Here is a 23,688-nt window from a genome sequence, read left to right on the forward strand (position 1 = left end):
CTCTAGAGTAGATCTGCATGGGGGAATGGGCCAAAATACCAGCAACAGTGTGTGAAAACCTTGTGAAGACTTACAGAAAATGTTTGACCTCTGTCATTGCCAACAAAGGGTATATAACAAAGTATTGAGAAACTTTTGTTATTGACCAAATACTTATTTTCCACCATAATTTGCAAATAAATTCATTAAAAAATCCTACAATGTGATTGTCTGGATTTTTTTTTCTCATTTTGTCTGTCATAGTTGAAGTGTACCTATGATGAAAATTACAGGCCTCTCTCATCTTTTTAAGTGGGAGAACTTGCACAATTGGTGGCTGACTAAATACTTTTTTGCCCCACTGTAATATGTTACCTTTCCTATTTCGGTAATTATTTAGAATTCCAGTGTGGCCTTATAGCATGTTACACACAGTCTAAACCTTGTTTCTGTGGGAAGAAAAAATATAAACACAACATGCAAAAACGTAAAAGATTTGACTGAGTTACAGTTCATATAAGGATATTAGGCCCTAATTTATGGATTTCACATGACTGGGAATATACAGTTGAAGTCGGAAGTTTACATACACCTTAGCCAAATACATTTTAAACTCAGTTTTTCACAATTCCTGACATTTAATCCTGGTAAAAATTTCCTGTCTTAGGTCAGTAAGGATCACCACAATTTTAAGAATGTGAAATGTCAGAATAATAGTAGAGAATTATTTATTTCATCATTCCCAGTGGGTCAGAAGTTTACATACTAATTGAGTGTATTTGGTAGCATTGCCTTTAAATTGTTCAACTTGGGTCAAATGTTTTGGGTAGCCTTCCACAAGCTTCCCACAATAAATTGGGTGCATTTTGGCCCATTCCTCTTAACAGAGCTGGTGTAACTGAGTCAGGTTTGTAGGCCTCCTTGCACACACACAATTTTTAATTCCTGCCCACATATTTTCTATAGGATTGAGGTCAGGGCTTGTGATGGACACTCCAATACCTTAACTTTGTTGTCCTTAAGCCATTTTGCCACAACTTTGGAAGTATACTTGGGGTCATTGTCCATTTTGGAAGACCCATTTGCGACCAAGCTGTAACTGATGTCTTGAGGTGTTGCTTCAATATATCCACGTAATTTTCCTGCCTCATTATGCCATCTATTTTGTGAAGTGCACCAGTGTCTCCTGCGGCAAAGCACCCCCACAACATGATGCTGCCACCACCATGCCTCACAGTTGGGATGGTGTTCTTCGGCTCGCAAGCCTCCCCCTTTTTGCTCCAAACATAACGATGATTATTATGGCCAAACAGTTCTATTTTTGTTTCATCAGACAAGAGGACATTTCTCCAAAAAGTATGATCTTTGTCCCCATGTGCAGTTGCAAACTGTAGTCTGGCTTTTTTATGGCAGTTTTGGAGCAGTGGCTTCTTCCTTGCTGAGCTGCCTTTCAGGTTATGTTGTTCTGGGATTGATTTGCACTTTTTGCACCAAAGCACCTTCAACTCTAGGAGACAGAACTCCTGGTATGATGGCTGCGTGGTCCCATGATGTTTATACTTGCGTACTATTGTTTGTACAGATGAACGTGGTACCTTCAGGTGTTTGGAAATTGCTCCCAAGGATGAAACAGACTTGTGGAGGTCTACAATTTTTTTTCCTGAGTTCTTGGCTGATTTCTTTTGATTTTCCTATGATGTCAAGCAAAGAGGCACTGAGTTTGAAGGTAGGCCTTGAAATTCATCCACAGGTACACCTCCAATTGACTCAAATGATGTCAGTTAGCCTATCAGAAGCTACTAAAGCCATGACATTGTTTTCTGGAATTGTCCAAGTTGTTTAAAGGCAGTCAACTTAGTGTATATAAACTTCTGACCCACTGGAATTGTGATACAGTGAAATAATATGTCTTTAAATATTTTTTGGAAAGATTACTTGTGTCATGCACAACGTAGATGTCCGAACCGACTTGCCAAAACTCTAGTTTGTTAACAAGAAATTAATGGAGTTTTAATGGCTCCAACATATGTGTATGTAAACTTCTGACAACTATGTGTATCTCTTTAAAAAAATTGGGGTGTGGATCAGAAAGCCAGTCAGTATCTGGTGTGACCATTTGCCTCATGCAGCGTGACACATCTCCTTTGCATAGAGTTGATCAGGTTGTTGATTTTGTCCTGGGAATGTTGTCCCACTCCTTCTCAATCGCTGTGCGACATTGTTGGATATTGGCGGGAACTGGAACACGCTGTCATACACGTCGATCCAGATCATCCCAAACATGAGGTGATGGCGGTGGATGAATGGCACTGTCCTCAGGACAATGGCCCTCAGGATCTCTTCACAGTATCTGTGCATTCAAATTGCAATCGATTTAAAACTTCAATTGTGTTTGATGTCCGTAGCTGATGCCTGCCCACACCATAACCCCACCGCCACCATGGGGCACTCTGCTCACAACGATGACATCAACAAATTGCTCACCCAAATTGCTCACCCACACAACGCCATACACATGGTCTGCGGGTGTGAGGCCGGTTGGACGTACTGCCAAATTCTCTAAAATTACGTTGGAGGTGGCTTATGGTAGAGAAAGGAGCATTCAATTCTCTGGCAACCGCTTATTGGACATTCCTGCAGTCAACATGCCAGTTGCACGCTCCCTCAACTTGGGACATCAGTGGCATTGTGTTGTGTGACAAAACTGCACATTTTAGAGTGGCCTGTTATTGTCCCCTGCACAAGGTGAGCCTGTGTAATGATCATGCTGTTTAATCATCTTCTTAATATGCCACACCTGTCAGGTGGATGGATTATCTTGGCAACGGAGAAATGGTCACTAACAGGGATGTAAACAAATTTGTGCACAACATTTGAGAGAAGCTTTTTGTGCATTTGGAAAAATCATTTATTTTTGATCAGTGTCGTTTGTTAACCAATTCAGTGGGAAAAGGTTATACGGACACTCCTGACCGGCAAACCAATATTTCATTTCAGAATTTGTTAAAATTAGGTTATGGTAAGGGTGAAGGATTGGTTAGGGTCAGTTTTAGATTTTGGTTAGTCGTTTTGCAGGTCCGCAGTGTCTATCCCAATTCAGTGTCTTAGAAGTGAAGAGGCCTTGATGAAAGAAGAGATGGGTAAAAAGAGTGATGTAAGCGAAATTAACACCGGGGGGAGCGTGGTATGTTCTTTAGCTCTGTCTCAATCTCCATGATCTGTCCTCTACTGTAGATTAATTTAAAGATTGCGGAGCACCGTGCATTTGCACGAAACAGGGGAGCTGCACAGCGAGAGAAATCAGGATATTCTGAGCAAGCTTTTTCAAAACAAATGGTGTCCTATACCACTCAGGGTCCATTGGTATACTGAATATTTGCTTTCTGTGATCTGTCTAATTGTAGGGACATATTCGTTTCTCAGAGAATCGTATTGACAGGTAGTAATCTACTGTGACAATGTAGCGATCATATGCGTTTTCAATAATTCCCATGGTTTTTCCATAAGTGGATCACACCTGTGAACAAGCGTAGATATCCTGATATCACCTATCTACTGAGGAAATAAAAAAAATATATATTTTCCTGCCAGCACAGATCTTTCTGCACAGATCCCTCTGTGAACATACTTTGGATGGTGTGTCAATACACACAGTCACTACAAAGATACAGGCGCCCTTCCTAACTCAGTTGCTGGAGAGGAAGGAAACCGCTCAGGAATTTCAACATGAAGCCAACAGTGATTTTAAAACAGTTAGTTTAATGGCTGTGATAACTGAGGATGGATCAACAACATTGTAGTTACTGCACAATACTAACTTACCTGTAAATTACAGTGAAAAAAGGAAGCCTGTGCAGAATAAAAAAAATATTCCAAAACATGCATCCTGTTTAATAAATCCTCTTAAGTCGACCCTCTACTTTTTCGAACATTCTGTTAAAAATCGCGCAACATTTCGGCGTCCTGCTACTCATGCCAGGAATATAGTATATGCATATGATTAGTATGTGTGGATAGAAAACACTCTCACGTTTCTAAAACTGGTTAAATCACCGCTGTGACTATAACAGAGCGTCTGTTTCATCGAAAAGCGCAAGAAAAACTGATCACTGAAAACTGAAAAAAAAATATCCATGCGCCACTTGCATGTATTGTTCAAGGGGCACGAAATTAAATAGGGCCAAGATTGCAAGTCCTACAGCTTCCACACGATGTCACCACTCTTGTCAATTGCCTTCTCGTTGTTTCTTGGTCAAACGAGGAAGAGAGACCACTTTCCATCCGGTCTCCGACAGGATGTTTTGGAAGAGAGATTTTGGAAGATGATTTGAAAGCGTGGAGCTATTGAATACACATCGCCTCGTGATCAATTTGATAGATTATTAACGTTTACTAATACCTAAAGTTGGATTACAAAAGTATTTCGAAGTGTTTTGTGAAAGTTTATCGTCGACTTTTTTAATTTTAAAAAATGACGTTTTGAAACGGTCTTTTTTTCTGAATCACACAGTTTCCATAGATGGATATTTTGGGTATATATGGACCGATTTAATCGAAAAAAAGACCCAATAGTGATGTTTACGGGACATATAGGAGTGCCAACAAAGAAGCTCGTCCAAGGTAATGAAAGTTTTATATTTTATTTCTGCTATTTGTGTAGCGCCGGCTACGCTAATTCTTTTGTTTACGTCGCCTTCAGGTATTTCGGGGTGTTGCATGCTATCAGATAATAGCTTCTCATGCTTCTCATGCTTTCGCCGAAAAGCATTTTAATAATCTGACTTGTTGGCTAGATTCACAACGAGTGTAGCTTTAATTCAGTGCCCTACATGTGTGTTTTGATGAACGTTTGAGTTTTAACGAGTGCTATTAGCATTTGGCGTAGCGCATTTGCATTTCCAGATGCCTAGATGGGACGTCTGCGTCTCAGGTCGACGCAAGAGGTTTTAAGGCACTAAAGGAATACTGCTACATATGTGGCAAAGACATAAACTTTTTGTCCTGAATACACGCAGGTAGCATCGTGGTTAGAGTGTTGGGCCAGTAACCAAAACGTTGCTGGATCGAATCCCCAAGCTGACAAGGGAAAAAGTTAACCCACTGTTCCCCAGTAGGCCATCATTGTAAATAAGAATTTCTGACTGACTTACCTTGTTAAATAAAGGCTACATTTAAAATGTAAATTTATTTTGGGGGAAAATCCAACAACACATCACTGAGTACCACTCTTCATATTTTCAAGCATGGCGGTAGCTGCATCATATTATGCGTATGCTTGTCATCGGCAATGACAAGGGAGTTTTTAGGATAAAAAGAAACAGAATAGAGCTAAGCACAAAAAAAATCCTAGAGGAAAACTTGGTTCAGTCTGCTTTCCAACAGACTCTGGGAGACACTCACCTTTCAGCAGGACAATTATCTAAAACACAAGGCCAAATATACACTGGAGTTGCTTACCAAGACGACAGCGAATGCTCCCGAGTGGCCTAGTTACAGATTTGACTTATATCGGCTTGAAAATCTGTGGCAAGACTTGAATGTCTGTCTAGCAATGATCAACAACCAACTTGAGAGCTTAAAGATATTTTTAAAGAATGTACAAATATTGTACAATCCAGGTGTGCAAAGCTCTTAGACTTTACCCAGAAAGACCCAAGAGCTGTAATCGCTGCCAAAGGTGATTCTAACATCTATTGACTCAGCGGTGTGTATACTTATCTAATCAAAACATATTACTGTTTTCCATTAATAAAAGTTAGATTTTTTTTCTACTTTGACAGTATTTTGTGTAGATCATTGACAAGGAATGACAAAAAAAAGTCAAGAGGTGTGAAAACTTTCTGAAGACACTGTAGCCTGTATCTCAGGCCTAACACAGTGGTTCATACGTATATATGTGTGTGTGTGTGTGTGTATATATATATATACCATATCACAGAAAAGGCTGGCAAGTGACTGTCAGATGGCATGATTGAATTGTTCCATCTCACTGTCACCAGAGAGGCTATTACTTCAAATTAGCATACACATTCAAACCAGAACAGATGGATTTGTCACATTCCAGTCGCCATCTTCCTGTGAGATTGGCTGCTCTTGTGCTGCGTGATGGAGATAAGACACCTGTCTGGGTTTGTATCGGGAGGAAAGGCTAGTGGAAAATACCCCTCTCCCAGCCCCGCCCGCCGCCCACCGCCCAACGCCCGACCTGATGAGGCCTCCATCCAGCGCCCCATGGGAGGTCCAGAAAAGCAGTCGTTCCAATACAAAGTGGTGATTTGTGTGCCGATTGGCTAGTGGGGAACAAAGCCATTCCATCAGTATGTTTGTCTCAGAGTTTGTGATTTTGGGAAGTTATGTTTGAAGACAGCTCTTGAACGGTGCCTGTCCTCTGTCACATTCAAAAGGGGGCACATCAGCAAAGGCTGAGAATGACTGTGTCAGCAGGTGAGGGTTGGGTGAACAGTGATGCCCAGGCAATCTCTTTCCTCTACATAATAATGCATCCATGGCTTCTTATCACCCAAGACTCAAGGTTAAGCCTCTAAAAAATGCATTTGCTGAAATTATACAACTCCTTTTCTATTGAAACATGAGATTACTGAACTTCGATCATGCATAAATGCCTAGGCATAAATTTGTGATAAAAAAAAAAAAGATTTTTAAAAAGTGAAAATATAAGCTAGTACGTGGACCGGCCGTGTTGTCATGCAATTACAATTCAGACACAATCAAAGAAAACACCTGTGTTTACCTAAAACATATTTCACCATTGGAATGAACTGTACACACCATTGTCTTCCGATTTGATGGCGTCACTCTAGCGCAACAAACGTCTGACTGACGTAAGACAATGCTGTACACACTAGAAAAAGGAGATACGGTGGATGGGTCTAAAAAGGAAATTGGTTAAATATATACGTTTTGCTTTCACTGTGATTCATTAGCCACTCACTAATAAAATGATTTTTTCGATTTTTCTTTTGTAATTATGTATGACAGAATGGATCAATTGGAAATATTGAGAATGAAAAATGCTCTTTGCTACCCGAGGATCAATACCATATAATTTCCAGATCAGCTTAAACTAATGGGTTTTCTATTGGCTTCAGTTAAGGGTGATAATCTCCCTGGCACCATTTTTTCATGGTTACATTTACATTCCTTTGCAAAAAGCAGTCAATTTAAAAACTGAACCGCTTGCCTCCTAACAGTCTGAAAATAACAAAATAAACATGCTAATCTCCTGCCTTGCATATTGCGCAAGCCATAGCAACTCCTCCCTCAGTCGTACATAGGAAGCCATATTCCTCTCCTCCTGCTAATAAAGACAGCTCAGAGAACACTTCAATTGCTCCTCCCCACTTAGTTGATTTCGCTTTGAAATGTCAAATCGGGGCAAATGTTAAGGGCCGCTTATGAAGTTCCCATGTCGTCAGTCATGCCTCATCGTACAAGACTCATCCCTTCTCGGGCACGCATGGCCGAGATATATATTATGCCATAGGTGGTCCTCATCTACGATTAATGGATCAACACAGAGTTAAAACAAAAAGACCCCCAGGGTGCCCTGGAAAATCGTGTTCTCTTACAGTCCGCTGCATAAACATCAACTGTGACTCTGCAAACGCTTATGTTTTGGCCCAGCAACAAGACACAAAGGCAGACTTTTTTTTCTTTTTTTTAAACAAATGGACAAAGTAACTGAAATGGCAGAGGTGAGCCTGTGGAAACTAGACCACCTACGCAGACCAACTGAGAATATGCAATGAGGGACAGGAAGATAAATGTCACAAGCGAAATGTCCCGCAACGGCCAGAGTGCATAAAGCACCATATTTGGAAATAAGCACTAAGTTTCAAAGACCAAATCCACAACCATTGACATTTTTCTTAAAGCATAATCCACCATGGGGAGACAAAAACGCTAAAGTTCATATAACTGTCAGGAGGCTTTAACTCTGAATAATACTGAGATTTTATGGAAGTCAACGAGCTCAGACAGAGCCAGTCGAAGCTGCCTTGAACACACGCTGTGAAACGTCCCTAACCCAAAGCAACCATGAGGGAGCCTTCAGGGGTGAAAGGACCCAAGATGCTCTCCCAGTTGGGCTAGCCTTATTTGGGACTTGGGCTGACCTCAGCCTGTGGGACAGCCCCGGCTTCATGGCTGTCTTCTTTGAGGAGTCCTCCTGACGCCCAATTCCTTGTGGCTTTATGCTCTGCCTCACACTGCAGTGTGCTTTATTTAGGCTCCTGACCCATAGGATGACAGGGGAGCTCTCGAAGAAACTTCTCCAGGGCTCATCCAACTTCCTTGGATAGGGAAGTAAAGAAATGTTTGGTTCATTTCTGTTCAAAGTTTGATCATAAGAACTAGTTGTCCAATCCTGATGACAAATCCTGAAGAATGTTTAGGGAATGTTTATGGGTCATACTACAGCTCGCGGCTGGGTTTCCCTTTGTAGTCTGTAATAGTTTGCAAGCCCTGCCACATCTGACGAGCGTCAGAGCCGGTGTAGGATGATTCAATCTTAGCCCTGTATTGACGCTTTTCTGTTCAAAGTTTGATCATAAGAACTAGTTGTACAATCCTGATGACAAATCCTGACGAATGTTTAGGGAATGTTTATGGGTCCTGTTTTTAATGATTATGCAGCCTCGTCAGTGGCTTGCCAAAAACGTGAAAAATGTTATGCATCCTATGATCCTACCACTCCGAGAGAGAAATACATTTTCATATCAATTTTGCTTTCAAACATTTTTAATTAACCCGTCTCTGATTACTTTCAAACTAACAACGATCAAATCAAAGTTTGTCACGTGCGCCGAATACAACAGCTGTCAACCTTACAGTGAAATGCTTACTTACAGGCTCTAACCAATGGTGCCAAAAAAAAGTGTGTGTGTGTGTGTGTGTGTGTGTGTGTGTGTGTGTGTCGGTAAGTAAATGAAACAACAGTGAAAAGACATTTGAAAAAAGAGTAGCAAGGCTATATACAGACACCTGTTAGTCAGGCTTATTGAGGTAGTATGAACATGTAGGTATTGTTAAAGTGACTGTGCATATATGATGAACAGAGAGTAGCAGAAACGTAAAAAGAGGGGTTGCTGGTGGTGGGACACAATGCAGATATCCCAGTTAGCCAATGTGCGGGAGCACTGGTTGGTCGGGCCAATTTAGGTAGTATGAAAATGAATGTATAGTTAAAGTGACTAAGCATATAAGATAAACAGAGAGTAGCAGAACTGTTGAAGCCTTTTTGTCCTAGACTTGGCACTCCGGTACCGCTTGCCATGCGGTAGTAGAGAGACCAGGTCTATGGTTGGGGTCTTTGACAATTTTTAGGGCCTTCCTCTGACACCGCCTGGTGTAGAGGTCCTGGATGGCAGGCAGCTTTGCCCCCGTGATGTACTGGGCCGTACGCACTATCCTCTGAAGTGCCTTGTGGTCGGAGGCCGAGCAATTGCCATACCAGGCAGTGATGCAACCGGTCAGGATGCTCTCGATGTTGCAGCTGTAGGACCTTATGAGGATCTCAGGACCCATGCCAAATCTTTTTAGTTTCCTGAGGGGGAACAGGCTTTGTTGTGCCCTCTTCACGACTGTCTTGGTGTGTTTGGACCAATCTAGTTGATGTGGACACCAAGGAATTTGATGCTCTCAAACTGCTCCACTACAGCCCCATCGATGAGAATGGGGACGTGCTCGGTGCTCCTCAGGATCCAGTTGCAGAGGGAGGTGTTTAGTCCCAGGATCCTTAGCTTGGTGATGAGCTTTGAGGGTACTATGTTGTTGAAAGCTGAGCTGTAGTCAATGAACAGCATTCTCACATAGGTGTTCCTTTTGTCCAGTTGTCCAAAGGGCAGTGTGGAGTGCAATAGAGATTGCATCATCTGTGGATCTATTTGGGCGGTATGCAAATTAGAGTGGGTCTAGGTTTTCTGGGATAATGGTGTGGATGTGAGCCATTACCAACCTTTCAAAGCACTTCATGGCTATGGACATGAGTGCTACGGGTCTGTAGTCATTTAGGCAGGTTGCCTTTGTGGCCTTGGGCACAGGGACTATGGTGGTCTGCTTGAAGCATGTTGGTGTTACAGACTCAATCAGGGACATGTTGAAAATATCAGTGAAGACACCTGCCAGTTGGTCAGCACATGCCCGGAGCACACGTCCTGGTAATCCATCTGGCCCCGCAGCCTTGTGTATGTTGACCTGTTTAAAGGTCTTACTCACGTCGGCTACGGAGAGCATGATCACACAGTAGTCCGGAACAGCTGATGCTCTCATGCATGCCTCAGTGTTGCTTGCCTCGGAGCGAGCATAGAAGTGATTTAGCTCGTCTGGTAGGCTCGTGTCACTGGGAATCTCGCGGCTGGGCTTCCCTTTGTAGTCTGTAATAGTTTGCAAGCCCTGCCACATCCGACGAGCGTCAGAGCCGGTGTAGTATGATTTAATCTTAGCCCTGTATTGACGCTTTGCCTGTTTGATGGTTCGTCGCAGGGCATAGTGGGATTTCTTGTCAGCTTCCGGGTTAGAGTCCCGCACCTTGAAAGTGGCAGCTCTACCCTTTAGCTCAGTGCAAATGTTGCCTGTAATCCATGGCTTCTGGTTGGGGTATGTACGTTCAGTCACTGTGGGGACGATGTCCTCAATGCACTTATTGATAAAGCCAGTGACTGATGTGGTGTATTCCTCAATGTCATCGGAAGAATCCCGGAACATGTTCCAGTCTGTGATAGCAAAGCAGTCCTGTAGTTTTGCATCTGCTTCATCTGCCCATTTTTTAAATTGACTTTCACTGGTGCTTCATGCTTTAATTAGTGGTCGAAATGGAGGGCGAGGGAGAGCTTTGTACGCGTCTCTGTGTGTGGAGTACAGGTGATCTAGAATTTTTTTCTCTCTGGTTGCACATTTAACATGTTAATAGAGATTTGGTAGAACTGATTTAAGTTTCCCTGCATTAAAGTCTCCGGCCACTAGGAGCGCCACCTCTGGGTGAGTGGATTCCTGTTTGCTTATTTCCTTATACAGCTGGCTGAGTGCGGTCTTAGTGCCAGCATCTGTCTGTGGTGGTAAATAAAACAGCCACGAAAAGTATAGCTGAGAACTCTCAAGGCAAGTAGTGTGGCCTGCAGTTTATCACAATATACTCTACTTCAGGCGAGCAAAATCTAGAGACTTCATTAGATTTCGTGCACCAGCTGCTGTTTACAAATATGCACAGACCGCCCCTCCTCGTCTTACCGGAGTGTGCTGTTCTATCCTGCCCGTGCAGCGTGTATCCCGCTAGCTGAATATCCATGTTGTCATTCAGCCACGATTCCGTGAAGCATAGGATATTACATTTTTTTATGTCCCGTTGGTAGGATATTCGTGAAAAAATCTTTGTCTGATCCGAGGTGAGTGATTGCTGTCCTGATGTCCAGAAGCTCTTTTCTGCCGGAAGATACGGTTGCAGAAACATTATATACAAAATCATTTACAAGTATTGTGAAAAAAAAACACATAATAGCACAATTGGTTAGGAGACCGTAAAACGGCGGCCATCTTCTCCGGCGCCATCTTGTGTGTGATATCTGGAATTATCTGAAAAAATCTCATAATTATATTCTTGTTATTCATTAGGGATAATGTCTTAGCCAGATAATTAAATTAAAACAAAAATGTGTAATTTTGGTATATCATTCTGGAAGTTTTGTTTGTACAAATCCAGGGATATGCATGTTCTTGGAACCATTTGAAAGGAAAAACTTAAGTTTGTGGAACTGTGAAAGGAATGTAGGAGAATAACACAATAGATCTGGTAAAAAGATAATAATTACCATCTTTGAAATGTAAGAGAAAGGCCATAATGTATTATTCCAGCCCAGGTGCAATATACATTTCGGTGGCAGCAATGTATGTGGAAAGTTTTAGACTGATCCAATGGACTATTGCATTTCTGTTCAAAGTTTCGTATCAAGACTGCCCAAACAGGCCTAATTTGTTTATTAATAACTTATGTTCAAAATTGTGCACTCTCCTCAAACAATAGCATGGTATTATTTCACTGTAATAGCTACTGTAAATTAGACAGTGCAGTTAGATTAACAAGAATTTAAGCTTTATGCCAAAATCAGATACAGTTGATGTTGAAAGTTTACATACACCTTAGCCAAATACATTTAAACTCAGTTTTTCACAATTCCTGACATTTAATCCGAGTAAAAATTCCCTGTCTTAGGTCAGTTAGGATCACCACTATTTCAAGAATGTGAAATGTCAGAATAATAGTAGAGAATGATTTATTGCAGCTATAATTTCTTTCATCACAGTGGGTCAGAAGTTTACATACACACGATTAGTATTTGGTAGCATTGCCTTTTAAATTGTTTTAACTTGAGTGAAACATTTTGGGTAGCCTTCCACAAGCTTCCCACAATAAGTTGGGTGAATTTTGGCCCATTCCTCCTGACAGAGCTGGTGTAACGCTGTCAGGTTTGTAGGCCTCCTTGCTCGCACACACCTTTTCAGTTCTGCCCACAAATTTTCTATAGGATTGAGGTCAGGGCTTTGTGATGGCCACTCCAATACCTTGACTTGTTGTCCTTAAGCCATTTTGCCACAACTTTGGAAGTATGCTTGGGGTCATTGTGCATTTGGAAGACCCATTTGCAACCAAGCTTTAACCTCCTGATGTTTTGAGAGGTTGCTTCAATATATCCACATCATTTTCCATCCTCATGACGCCATCTATTTTGTGAAGTGCACCAATCCCTCCTGCAGCAAAGCACCCCCACAACATGATGCTGCCACCCCATGCTTCATGGTTGGGATGGTGTTCTTCGGCTTGCAAGCCTCCCCCTTTTTCCTCCAAACATAACGATGGTCATAACAGTTCTATTTTTGTTTCATCAGACCAGAGGACATTTTTCCAAAAAGTACAATCTTTGTCCCCATATGCAGTTGCAAACCGTAGTCTGGCAGAGGCACTGAGTTTGAAGGTAGGCCTTGAAATACATCCACAGGTACACCTCCAATTGACTCAAATGATGTCAATTAGCCTATCAGAAGCTTCTAAAGCCATGACATCATTTTCTGGAATTGTCCAAGCTGTTTAAAGGCACAGTCAACTTAGTCTATGTAAACGTCTGACCCACTGGAATTGTGATACAGTGAATAAGTGAAATGATCTGTCTATAAACAATTGTTGGAAAACTCACTTGTGTTATGCACAAAGTAGCTGTCCTAACCTGACTTGCCAAAACTCTAGTTTGTTAACAAGACATTTGTGGAGTGGTTGAAAAACGAGTTTTAATGACTCCAACCTAACTGTATGTAAACCTCCGACTTCAACTGTATCTCTATGTCCTGGGAAATTTCCCATGGAAGGGACACTGTGCAATTTTAAACTGCACTTCCTTAAATTAGTTTGATATACAATATTTGTAAGGCCTTAACCAAGCTTTTTTCCAGACAATGTCAGGAATAAGCATGTTCCCGAAAATGTTTCCTCGAGGCGTAAGCTGGTTCCGTGAATGGAGAATTTGTTTTATATATTACAACAAGATTTCTCAACTAAGCCCACGCCTTCCAAACGAAGTTCTGGTTAAGCTTTGTGATCATCACCAAAGCTAAGATGAGTTTTCATTAGTGTAGTTAGACCACTGGGAATGGCTTTGATCACAGAAATAAACTCTCTGAAAGGTATTGGAAACTCATTAAATGTTATAAATTGTTCATATGTACGAATTTCACCCCTGTTGTCAAAAACATCAAGAACAAAGTCAAAATTCCTCTCAAGATAGATTGGGTAGAACAATGACTTATTCCTTAGAGTTATGTCTGAATTATTCCACAAAAGAGCTTTCATTTTCCAGGCCATTAAAGCTTGTTGGTGAAACCTAGCCAATTTAGCAGGTAATCTTTCAGGAATATAATTACATTACAGTACAAATCTAAGACCTCCCAATTTACTAAACACGTTATTTGGAATGAAATACCATATTGATCAAACATCTTTTCAACCAGTTGATCTTGAAAGTGTTATTTATGTCAACAAAATCCAACACTTCCAGGCCGAGTCTTGTTGATCTCTTTACAAGTAGAATGATTTACACATAAAGATAATGAGGGGTACACAAAGCGAGACAGTCCCTCTGCCTTGGACAGAAGTACTCTTCCAAGTATAGAAAGATCCCGTTGTAGCCAATTATTATTAAATATATTTTTGGTTTTCTTAATTTTAGGAGAGAAATTCATATGTTGTCTAAGTGTTTTTTTGACAGAAGTATTCCTAAATATTTAACACAGTCCTTTATATGTATATATTCTATTTCATCAGGCTCAAACTCAGCAAAAAAAGAAACGTCCTCTGTCAACTGCGTTTATTTTCAGCAAACTTAACATGTGTAAATATCTGTATGAACATAAGATTCAACAACTAAGATATAAACTGAACAAGTTCCAGAGACATGTGACTAACAGAAATTGAAAAATGTGTCCCTGAACAAAGGAGGGGGGTCTAAATCAAAAGTAACAGTCAGTATCTAGTGTGGCCACCAGTTGCATTAAGTACTGCAGTGCATCTCCTCCTCATGGACTGCACCAGATTTGCCAGTTCTTGCTGTGAGACGTTACTCCACTCTTCTAGCACCTGCAAGTTCCCGGACATTTCTGGGGGGAATGGCCCTAGCCCTCACCCTCCGATCCAACAGGTCCCAGACGTGCTCAATGGGATTGAGATCTGGGCTCTTCGCTGGCCATGGCAGAACTTTGACATTCCTGTCTTGCAGGAAATCATGCACAGAACGATCAGTATGGCTGGTGGGATTGTCACACTGGAGGGTCATGTTAGGATGAGCCTGCAGGAGGATGTCTTCCCTGTAACAGACAGCATTAAGATTGCCTGCAAACAAGCTCAGTCCGATGATGCTGTGACACACCGCCCCAGACCATGATGGACCCTCCACCTCCAAATCGATCCCACTAACTCTCATTCCTTTGACGATAAACGCGAATCCAACCATCACCCCTGGTTAGACGAAACTGCGTCAGTGAAGCGCACTTTCTGTCAGTCCTGTCTGGTCCAGTGACGGTGGGTTTGTGCCCATAGGTGACGTTGTTGCCAGTGATGTCTGGTGAGGACCTGCCTTACAACAGGCCTACAAGCCCTCAGTCCAGCCTCTCTCAGCCGATTGCAGACAGTCTGAGATGGAGGGATTGTGCGTTCCTGGTGTAACTCGGGCAGTTGTTGTTGCTATCCTGTACCTGCACCGCAGGTGTGATGTTCTGATGTACCAATTCTATGCAGGTGTTGTTACACGTGGTCTGCCACTGCGAGGATGATCAGCTGTCCTTCCTGTCTCCCTGTAGCACTGTCTTAGGCGTCTCACAGTACGGACATTGAAATGTATTGCCCTGGCCACATCTGCAGTCCTCATGCCTCCTTGCAGCATGCCTAAGGCACATCCATGCAGATGAGCAGGGACCCTGGGCATCTTTCTTTTGGTGTTTTCAGAGACAGTAGAAAGGACTCTTTAGTGTCCTAAGTTTTCATAACTGTGACCTTAATTGCCTACCTTCTGTAAGCTGTTAGTGTCTTAAGGACACTAACAAGTGCATGTTCATTAATTATGGTTCTTTGAACAAGCATGGGAAATGGTGTTTAAACCCTTTACAATGAAGATCTGTGTAGTTATTTGGATTTTCAAATTATCTTTGAAAGACGGTCCTGAAAAGGGGACGTTTCTTTTTTCCCCTGAGTTTATAAACATAAGATTTCACATATAGAAGCATTCATATCATTAAGGGCATGGGCGACCTGGTCTTTGTCTATTTAAAAAAAAGAGCAGTATCAGGCAGTTGGGAAATGTTGATTTCTTTGTTAAAAATGGTTATGCCATGCAGATTTGCATTATTCAGAATATCTAGAGATTGAAGTTCCACAACCAAAATGAATAAAAATGGCGAAATTGGGCATCCCTGTCGTACACTTCTGTTGATAGTGAATCTTTTGGATGTATTAAGGTTTAGTAACACAAAACTATTTATATCTTTGTAAAACATGCAAATTACTTTGATAAACCTTTTGGTTTCGGTGAATTATAAGTGACCTAAAGAGAAATTTGTGTTCAATTGTGTCAGGCTTTACAGAAGTCCAAAAATAAGACAACCACATCTGAATCAATTGCATCTGAATAATCTAGAAGGTCCAAAACTAAATGAATGTTAAAGGTTATGTGATGGCCCTTCATAAATCCCGTTTGAGTCTAATTTATAATGGTATCTATTCCATTCTTTAATCTTTTGGCATAAACAAGAGAAGTCGATTTGTAGTCAGTATTTAATCAAGTAATTGGTCTCCAATTGTCAGAGAAGGGGCTTTATTGGGCTTTGGAATCACTGCAATAATAAGGCCCTGTTTCATAGTGGAGACCATTTCCCCATTTTTTTTAAAGCAATCTTGAAACATCTAAATTCAGTGTCTCTTTCTTCAATTGACACAGGTGAATGGCAAACTGAGTGGAAATCATCAATTACAGGGACATAATTCTGAATGTGGCAAATGTAGCTTTCACAACCATCTTCCTGAAATTGTGAGTTGTAAAGGTTTTCATAAAAGGAATTGAAAAATGTTGATTGTAATGGGGTCTTTGCATTACGCATCCTTCATTTTGAGTGCAGTTAGACTTTCTTTTGTAGCTTCTCTTTTCAAGTACAAAAAAGTAACTAGTGTTTCTTCCCTCTTCAATCCATTTTGTTCTTGATCTGACAAAGGCATCCTTTGCCTGATCTGTGTAAAGCTGTTCTAATTCTAGTTGTAAAGATTTAAATACAGACTCTTCTTCTTGAGATAGATTGTCTTGCTTTAGAAAACTGGCAAGTGTGCTCATCAACTCTGTTTCTCAAAGTTTCTTTAAGTGCATCAGCTCTTTGGCACATTTAATGGCTACAACTCAGACTTTATATTTGAAAAATTCCCAAGTCTTTTCTTGCAACAATATCTTTGGCTAACGATGTGATGTTTCCAATAAGAATAGAATCTTTAAGAAGTGTGTTGTTTAATTTCCAATATCCTCAAGTACCTTTTTAAAAATAAAAAAAAATGTAGTAGCTTATAAATTCAGGCAAATCAAGTGATGATCAGAAAAGGGAGCCAACTGGTGATCTATAACTGAAGCAGTTCATCCCCTAAAGTCTCACTGCGCGACTTACGTCATAAATTTTGGTCACCAGGTGTGTCCGTGTAGCCTCTCCCTTGCGGAAACGAGCAAGATGTTGTAGCAAACAAGTCTTTGGTTGCCTAGGCAACACCTCCCACAATGCAGCAGTAGCATACATTGAAATAGAATGGCTTGGAACCTCTAACCCTAACAATTTGACTGGTAAACTCATGGGTACACTCGCAATCATTTCCATGGTAATGTAGAAGGTTCATTTAAAATATGCTAACTGCTGCCGCTCATGCAATGGACGGTGCGGTTGTAAATTCACTCTGGCTATCTACTCCGATTTCAGAGCACTCTCGCCTGAGTGTAGAATAACTGATTAATGAATTTACGAACGCTCAACACCGGTTGAATATGGCCAGTGTCAGTAAACATTGACAAAAAAGTGTAAATAAATTGTTGCCAGCAGCAGTTAGTCACCAAGGATCTGGATAACATAAAAACAGCCTAACCAGCTCTGCTAGGGCAGGTAAAATGGTCAGTCAGCTGTTCTCTAATTTGTGTCTGGGAGTAGCTAGCCAACATTAGCCAGTTAGCGCTAGTCAAGCACTCAAGCTGAGGTCAGAACACTCGGATCAACCCTACTCCTCGCCCAGAGTGTCCAGTGTGCGTTCTGAATTTACCAACGGGCAATCTGCAAAGCTCTGAATTTAAGAACGCCCAGAGCGCACTCTCTGGCACTCCAGATTAAATTTACAAACACACCTGGAATGTATTTTTTGTAATGTCATTTGAGTTGAATCATACGATCACAGCCGATATTGATGGGTACACTTCCTTCTTTTACTTCCTGCTTTGCTGCTATTAAAATACATTTAATATTTCAACCTTCTGAGCTCACCCCCCCACCCAATACCAAAGTTTGGTAGCTGTCTGAACAAGCAAGACGGTAGGTTCTAAACCGTCAAAGCTGAGATGTATTTTTTTCCATTAAATTGAAGTCAAAGTTTGTTCAATGAATTAGCATGGACATTCTGTAAGTACATTTTGGTAAGAGTTGACACGTTCTAAAGAGGAAAGTCAACATCTACATAAATGGTTATGCTTTAACATGGTCAATGACGGTAATGGTGTTGACCGCTCACTCCCAACCCGGATCAACCACAATGCCAACCACCTGTTAATCACAATGACCACAGGTGGTAAAAAATAAACAAAATTCAAGGCTCAGATTGAGTTAGTTAGAGAGTTGGTTAGTGTTGGTGGTGATGGTATTGTTCTCGTGCACACTACAGTGTTAGTACAGAGTATTCCTTGGTTGAGAGTTTAGCGACGATGCGCTACAACTGTCTCTTGGCTTCACAGTTGGGGAAGTTATCCATCTCTTAGTACTGCGGGGCGATTTTCACCAGCCTGGGAAAGGAGACAAGTAAACATATTAGTCATGACGTGTGTGTGTGTGTGTGTGTGTGAGTGAGTGAGAGAAGGCTTTCTCTCCCGCATTCGCACACAGAGATTGCCGCAGACACTTCATCCGACACATAAATGTGCAAGCACACACAGACAGATGAACAAACACCCACGTAATCCAACAATGTGCACACGGTCTCTCTCACACGCGCGCACACACACACACACACACACACACACACACACACACACAAGGAGTAAGCTGACTGCTTGTCTAGAGGAATATCGGAGCAGGCGGGTTGACTGCAGGCAAGCACATAGACATACACCTAGCAGAATGTAGGAGAGGACTGACTATAGGCCTGCACACTCACTAGACAAGATGGATATAGGGCTAGGCAGCCAGTAAGCTGCTGACAGCTTTCCAAATCTAATTTTATTGGTCACGTACACATATTTTACAGAAAGGTGCAGTGAAATGCTTGTTTCCAACAATGCAGTATACCTAACAATGCAAACAATACACATATGTTTTCTAAATACCACTCTGGTTTGATGTCGGTGCAGGTGCAGATGTAGTTCTTGGTGGTCAGCACAAATTCATTGTATATCAGGTACTGGCCTGTGTGCTCCAAATGGGCTACCTGGTAGACACACAGACAGACAAGAAAAAGTAGGCTAGATATTAGCCAGACAGGGCACACAAGACAAACTACAGTACATGTCAAAATCAATTCCACAGACCTGTATTATCAAAATCCAACCCATACAGTATCATAAAGTCCATACGCATTTAACACGTTTCCTGACCCAGTGCTCCTCTTATGTAGGTTTGTTTTCTAGCCTGGAGTGATGCAACAATCGAACAGTTATTACCATGTAGGATACTTGATGCCAAATGGGACTAGTATGGTTGAACAACACTGACCTCATGGAATGTAGTGCCTACCTTAATGTACAATGAACACAATCAATTCCACAGAAAAGGGGTGGGGAAGCGGCAGCTCTGGGCATTGGCGATTTAAACTTCGCCAAGTTAAGAGGGCGGTGACTTTTCTTGTTTCCTTTCGTGGTACTTTAATATGCAGACGACGGCTGTTGCGATTAACCAGGGCAATCAGTCTCAATAAAGACCTCTCCGAACAAAGAGGTGCGTTCAAACGCCCCTAAACTGCAACATGAGCTACAAATTTGTCTTTGTGATAAAGGTTAATGTTGACAAATATTTAAATATTAATGTCGTAATTCAACTTGTCAGGTCGCATGTTTTCAGGTTCCCTCCGGAAATGGACTTTCAACAAAATGTCATTTATTTTCCCTGAGTGGGCAGCAAATTGACTTGATTTCTTATTATGTGTTTAACTGGTAGCGCCTGTGTGTGCACACCTAGGGGAGGCTATCCATTACAATAAGTATCTTGACTTGTTGTGTTTCAACGACTGACATGCATTTTTTTTGCAGGCTGATACCGATTTTAAAATAAAGAAATTGGGGGGGTCAAGGAGGCCGATGTCGGTCTGATATTTTATGCCGATATTCAATATCATTACATTAGAACATTTTGATAAGTTGGTCCAGAGATTAATAAATAATAAACCAAATGTAACTTTGTCTTACCTAATCTAACAACATAATGGTAATAATTAGATTAATGGTAAATCTCTATTGATAGACACTGTACATCCTGATTTACCAAGTTTAAGGAAAGTATTCAGACCCCCTTAACTTTTTCCACATTTTTTTACGTTACAAAATAGCTTTTTCCCTCAATCTACACACAATACCCCATAATGACATAGCAAAAACAGGTTTTAAAATGTTTTGCTAATTTATTAAAAATAAAACTCATGTCACATTTACATAAGCATTTAGACCCTTTATTCAGTACTTTGTTGAAGCACCTTTGGCAGCGATTACAGCCTCGAGTCTTCTTGGGAATGTGGCTACAAGCTTGGCACACCTGTGTTTGGGGAGTTTCTCCAATTCTTCTCTGCAGATCCTCTCAAGCTCTGTCAGGTTGTTTGGGGAGCGTTGCGGCACAGCTATTTTCAGGGCTCTCCAGAGATGTTTGATCGTGTTCAAGTCCGGGCTCTGGCTGGGCCACTCATTGGACATTCGGACACTTGTCCCATAGGCCACTCCTGCATAGTCTTGGCTGTGTGCTCAGGGTCATTGTGCTGTTGGAAGGTGAACCTTCGCCCCGGTCTGAGGTCCTGAGCGCTCTGGAGCTCTCTGTACTTTGCTCCGTTCATCTTCCCCTCGATCTTGACTAGTCTCCCGGTCCCTACTGCTGAAGAACATCCCCACAGCATTATGCTACCACCACCATACTTCACCATAGGTGTAACTGATGTGAAATGGCTAGCTAGTTAGCGGTGGTGCGCGCTAATAGCGTTTTAAATCGGTGACGTCACTCGCTCTGAGACCTTGAAGTAGTTGTTCCCCTTGCTCTGCAAGGGGCGTGGCTTTTGTGGCGCAATGGTTAACGATGCTTCGTGGGTGTCAGTTGTTGATGTGTGCAGAGGGTCCCTGGTTCGAGCCCAGGTAGGGGCGAGGAGAGGGACGGAAGCTATACTGTTACATAGGGATAGAGCCAGGTTTCCTCCAGACGTGATACTTGGCTTCCAGGCCAAGGAGTTCAATCTTGATTTCATCAGACCAGATAATCTACACTAAGTTTCTCATGGTTTGAGTGTCTTTAGGTGCCTTTTGGCAAACTCCAATTGGGTGGTCATGTGCCTTACTGAGGAGTGGCATCTGTCTGGCCACTACCATAAAGGCCTGATTGGTGGGATGCTGCAGAGATGGTTGTCCTTCTGGAAGGTTCTCATCTCCACATATTAACTCTAGAGCTTTGTCAGAGTGACCATCAGGCACTTGGTCACCTCCCTGACTAAGGCTCTTCTCCCCCGATTGCTCAGTTTGGCCGGGCGGCCAGCTCTAGGAAGAGTCTTGGTGGTTCCAAACTTCTTCCATTTAAGAATGATGCAGGCCACTGTTTTCTTGGACCCTCAATGCTGCAGAAATGTTTTGGCACCCTTTCCCAGATCTGTGCCTCGGCACAATCCTGTCTCGGAACTCGACGAACAATTCCTTCGACCTTATGGCTTGGTTTTTGCTCTGACATTCACTGTCAACTGTGGGACCTTTATAGACAGGTGTGTGACTTAACAAATCATGTCCAATCATTCACCATAGTCACCATAGGTGGACTCCAATCAAGGTGTAGATACAGCTTGTCTCATAGCAAAGGACCTGAATACTTATGTAAATAAGATTTCATTTTTAATAGATTTGCAGAAATTTCTAAACCTGTTTTCGATTTGTCAATATGGGATATTGTGTGTATATTGCTTTAAGACTGTGTCATGAAGTTGCCCTCTTTGGGTGTGGCGAGCCCCATCCCCCCCCCCCCTCTGCCTCCCCCTTTCCTCCTTCAACTAGACTGCTGTGGTCAGAGAGACGTCGTACATTCCTGATGATCTCCTCATGGACACACAGTATAGAGAGAGTAAATTTTCATAGAGCACAAAGGAATTTCTTCCACCTCACAGAACTTGAGGTACGAACAAATTTCATGTTCCGGAGAAAGTATAAAAGATAGGTGAAGAATCCAGCTACGAAATGGTCCGTTTGTTACAACTTGGGGAAGCTCATAGGAGACGGTGTGGCCACATTACCATAACGCTGTTTATATAATAGCCTCAGATATGAGGTTTACATCTAATTGTTGTATAAGATGAATGAGTGAGTATGATACTGTTTACACAATTTTACAATGTGATTTTGGATTGTTTAACGAAGGAAAACTCAAAAAGGGAATTGGAGTTAACTAAATCAGAGGACCGCCCTTGAGCCCAGTTAGGGTCAGGCACCCTGGGACAGCCCCTTTTCTGTAATTCCGAATAAAACCCAACTTTGAGAAATGATCACCAGACCATGTTTTTCTCCATTAGGAGAGTACAAAGGTTGTAGACCATTGCTGAATCTTTTAACCATACCACGTGGTTAAACTCTTAGACTATCGATACCGACAGAATAAGAACAAGTCTTTGATATTAATTACTAGTCTGCAGCTAGGAATTCGGTATCATTGAACACGAAGAACAACAACCGCCGACACATCTATTCCAAAACGAAAATTATGAATTGTCACTCTGACACAATTCTACAAAAGAAACAAACTTTTCACCAGCGATCAAGACAAGACACACTGAGCGTAAATATATATATTGATTGCAATTGTTCCCGAATGAGTGAGCGTTCATGTGCAAATGATTAGCATTTCAATTGTTATAATTGTCACTTTGTAGTGACTTCTTAGTCGACCCCCACTTCCCCTTTTGTCTAACAAGCCGCCATGCCGGTTTAGCCCACTAGGGCACATTCTCCTATCATTTCTTGTAACCATATTTACTGTTTGTTTATACATTTCTGTGAATTACTTAGTTAGTAATAAATAAATGATTTAAGACAATTGATGTATGGATGACTCATAGTGAAGACTGGGTTTGTGCAGATAACCAACAATTTACGAAGTTTGGAATGAGACTAACGTAAGGTAAATAATTCATTAATTCGAATACTATTTGATCAGATAAAATATCTGAATATTTTTCCTTGGTGCCCGACTTCCTAGTTAATTACAGTTACATGATTAATCAGTTGATTGCGTAATACTAATTACAGAGAATCTTTGATAACTATAAGTCTTCAATTTAATGATAGTAAAGACACGACAACTGGTTGCAGACATCACTCTCAAGACACTCCTTCACACGCAACGGTTTGTCAAGAAAGTGAGATACCAGTCATGGAACCCAGTTAACGTTTTTGCAGCCAATCAGCATACTTTGCATTATGGTTTGCATTAAACAAAAGGTTTTAGGGTGACGTGATAAGCCAGCTAGCAAAGTTAGCTTTCTGTGACTGAATGTAACCTATTTAACTTACTTCATACTAGATGCAAATACATAAAAATGGTATCCATGAGTTCATCTGACTCTGGGGAAGTAGATAAAGGGCTTTATTGCCAAAATTCCAAAGTATCCGGTATCTTGTTTTGTTAAGTGCTATAGCCTGTATATGGGCATTTTTGTTTTTCACCAAACAGTACAGTTAATAAAAACTGTCTATTTCTACATGG

General features: G+C 41.5%; 1 pseudogene; it reads right to left on the bottom strand.

Annotated features, from left to right (window-relative positions):
• Positions 1-19,103: 19,103 nt before the first annotated feature.
• The window catches only part of LOC112214886, a 39,635-nt pseudogene continuing 35,050 nt past the window's right edge, over positions 19,104-23,688 (bottom strand).

The sequence above is a fragment of the Oncorhynchus tshawytscha genome, linkage group LG15, assembly GCF_018296145.1.
Source record: "Oncorhynchus tshawytscha isolate Ot180627B linkage group LG15, Otsh_v2.0, whole genome shotgun sequence".
Classification (NCBI taxonomy): Eukaryota; Metazoa; Chordata; class Actinopteri; order Salmoniformes; family Salmonidae; genus Oncorhynchus; species Oncorhynchus tshawytscha.